Below are 3,650 nucleotides of genomic sequence, written 5' to 3' on the forward strand. Positions count from 1 at the left end.
GAGAAAGATAGAGATAGAGAGAGAGAGAGAGAGAGAGAGAGAGAGAGAGAGAGCCTTAATCTGGCTACGTTAAAAGCTTTCGTTGGCTTGTCAAAGATAGCCCTTTATCTACTCCTGATATATATGGTAGGCTATAATGTTAGGCGTATGCTTGGCGTATAATGTTACGCTATGCGATGTGCAATAACCTTTGCATTGCACGTATTAGTGGTAGCCATATTGCGTGACGTCATCATAGACCTGGAGGTGTGACCCAAAGGACGCACCCTACATCAGCATCCGGTCAAGCAAAGCCCTGGTCACAACGAGCCCACGACGCATTTGTGCAACGACACGACAGAAAATTTGGGCAAGTCGTGGGTCATCGGGGGTCGTCGCAAGACAGTCCCACGAAATTTTGAGCATCGTACGTGGCATCGACTTGCCGTCGTGAGGCAAAATTGAACATGCACCTTTTTTGTTGCACGATTTTTTGTGGTATCTATATGTCTTCTGGTTGTCGTGAGTCTGTCCTACAACAGTCTTGCGACAGTCTTGCGACTGTCGTGCGATAAATATCTTGTCATGGGTACCAGAAGAAATTTTTTTAGTCAAACAATCTTACGACTATCGCACGACTGTCCTACAACTGTCTCACGGCTGTCGCAGGACAATTGCAAGATTGTCTCACGAATATTATATTTCGTAAGAGGCTCGCACAACATTGCAAGTCTGTCGTGCGTTAGTCTTGCGTTAGTCTTGCAACATATTTTCGTTTTTTGAGGGGTATATAACTCGGGCGAATGAACGCTTGGAATTAAAAACTGCCTGTCGGCGCTGAAAGAGGATGGCTATTCCTCGCGTGGCCCTGCTGAGGGGTCGTCTGGAGGAACTCCAGCACGAGCATAATATAGTGCTGTTGGCGTTCAGCCCCTTCAGCAAGCTATAATTATTATAAAGTTTTTTTTCAGACGGCACTGTACGTTTAACACGGGCGCGCGCATGCGCAATATCTTCCGAGAGAAATCGTATTTTGCAAAGATTATGCATTTAAAATGAAGAGGAGTTATCCTAGCATTGATTTATATGATAACATTCTATCTATAGACATTATTTCAGAAATAGGAGGAATACCTTACATATGTAAGGTGTTGGCCGCGTATACAAGCCAGCACATAATCTGGCTACGTTATAGTGTGTTAGCGCATGCGCAATATCTCACCAGAGGAGTTATATTTTGTGATGAATATGCATTTAATATGGTTAGGGGTTATCTCAGCAAAGATTTCCCTAATAAACTTTTATTAGTTGACATGTGTTTATAATTAGGAGAGCGCCCTAGCATGTAGGGTACAAAACACCTACTTTATGCCCTCGCGTCATTCCCCTTGCCTCCTCTGTCCCTCGCTCAGCGTCCTTCTTCTTCTACCGCCCCAGCTATTATTCCTGTCGCATTTCATCAGTCTCCCATCCCTTCTCCCCCTCAGCAAGCCATATTATAAAGTTTTCTTCAGACGGCACTGCACGTTTAACACGGTGCGCGCGCATGCGCAATATCTTCCGAAAGAAATCGTATTTTGCAAAGATTATGCATTTAAAATGAAGAGGAGTTATCCTAGCATTGATTTATATAATAACATTCCATCTGTAGACTTCATTTCAGAAATAGGAAGAATACCTTACATGTATGGTGTTGGCTGCGTATACAAGCCCGTACACAATCTGGCTACGTTAGTGTGTTAGCGCATGTGTAGTATCTCACCAGCAGAGGAGTTCTATTTTGTGATGAATATGCATTTAATATAGCTAAAGCTTATCTCAGCATAGATTTCCCTGATAAACTTTTATCAGTTGACATGTGTTTATAATTAGGAGAGCGCCCTAGCATGTAGGGTACAAAACACCTACTTTATGCCTTCGCGTCATTCCCCTTGCCTCCCCTGTCCCTCGCTCAGCCTCCTTCTTCTTCTACCGACCCCAGCTATCTTCCCTCCCGCCCTTCATAATCCACTTTCAGAACTTCAGTTTGACCACAAGAACGTATTAATATATTCATGTAGGGGGCCTATATATTATATATATATATATATATATATTATATATATATATGGATATATAATACATAATAAGAAATCAAATAATAGCACTCAGCTACAAATAACACAAAGTGGAACCTAAGCATCGATGTATATTTATGCATCCCTGTTACTGTGGAAACGTCAAGCCTATATAACGACAAAGAACACAACTCACAAGAATTGTAAGACAGACATAATTTTATGTTCATATATTTATCTTCACAAAGCTTCACTTGGCAGCTGTGCCAACGCGCTGCATGTAAAAAGCACTGCACATATCTAAAACCGCACGCATAAACATCACATCACACAATATTCAATACAGGGGGGCTTATGTAAGAATTGCGAGGTCTGTACGTTTAGTTTGGTACACTTATTGGCCCGCTGATTTTCTCGTTGTTAGAGACATAAGATATATTGTTATAGACATAACAAATGTCTTTTAGTGATGACCCCCCTGCCCACCGCAAATACAGCTAAAACTCAAAATTCTACTTTGTGTGTGTGTGTTGGCATGATTTTTAACATAGATAGAAACATCTGTTTTCCATACGATATGGCTTTATGAAGAACAAGAAAAACAATGGGTCCAATAAATAACATTCAAAAAGTACAGAATGACATAAACCCCTACACTATTTCATTTGAAAACCTATAAACTCTCTAGTCTTGTAGAAATTCCCTAAAAACGTGTATAGAAATACCATGCAAGCCCACTCCCACATGCGGTATAGAAATTGATATGCTGGGGATATGAAGGAGATCTCTTTTTTTTCTTCTCTCTATAATATTTCTATAGGGACGTAAGGGCGGATAAAAATCTGTATAAATCACATAGACACAGTTAAAATATTGTTTCGCAATTCGTTTTCCATCATAACTGATCATAACAACATGACATGAAGTTAAAATCGAGTCACTCACGCCTACAGCTAACTTCATAAGCATAGGTAATCACCCGAGACTGCATTGACTATGCGTCGATTAATTGCACACTGGTTCCCGTATTCTAATTGACTTTTAATAAACATTTACTTAGACTTAAACACACCAACGTAATTCATTCACGCTTTGCAACATAGTCCCATTACATTTAAGTAACGCATGCATTCGCACAAAATACCTTATGGACACTAGACCATTAACATTCAGTTTGACTACATAGCTGATATTCCCTAATTCAAATTACATTCCACAGATCTTTACATAACGTCGCTAAAACAACAGGGCCGCACTGAAAACAGCAAAAATGTTACACTCGGTGCGTCCATGGAAATATCGGTAATGTGCCCTTTCATCTACTGCATTTTTACGTTTGCCCTTGACATTGACACTGAATATGTACGTCCTAACTGAAAGCTCTGTGTCACATGTGAAGACCGTTCGTCAAGCCAATGACTAACGAATACACGAGGTACCGTAGGTCAAGCCAATGACTAACGAATACACGAGGTACCGTTCGTCAAGCCAATGACTAACGAATACACGAGGTACCGTAGGTCAAGCCAATGACTAACGAATACACGAGGTACCGTTCGTCAAGCCAATGACTAACGAATACACGAGGTACCGTAGGTCAAGCCACTGACTAAC

This window comes from Priapulus caudatus, unplaced genomic scaffold (genome assembly GCF_000485595.1).
Source record: "Priapulus caudatus unplaced genomic scaffold, Priapulus_caudatus-5.0.1 Scaffold201, whole genome shotgun sequence".
In the NCBI taxonomy this organism is placed as follows: Eukaryota; Metazoa; Priapulida; class Priapulimorpha; order Priapulimorphida; family Priapulidae; genus Priapulus; species Priapulus caudatus.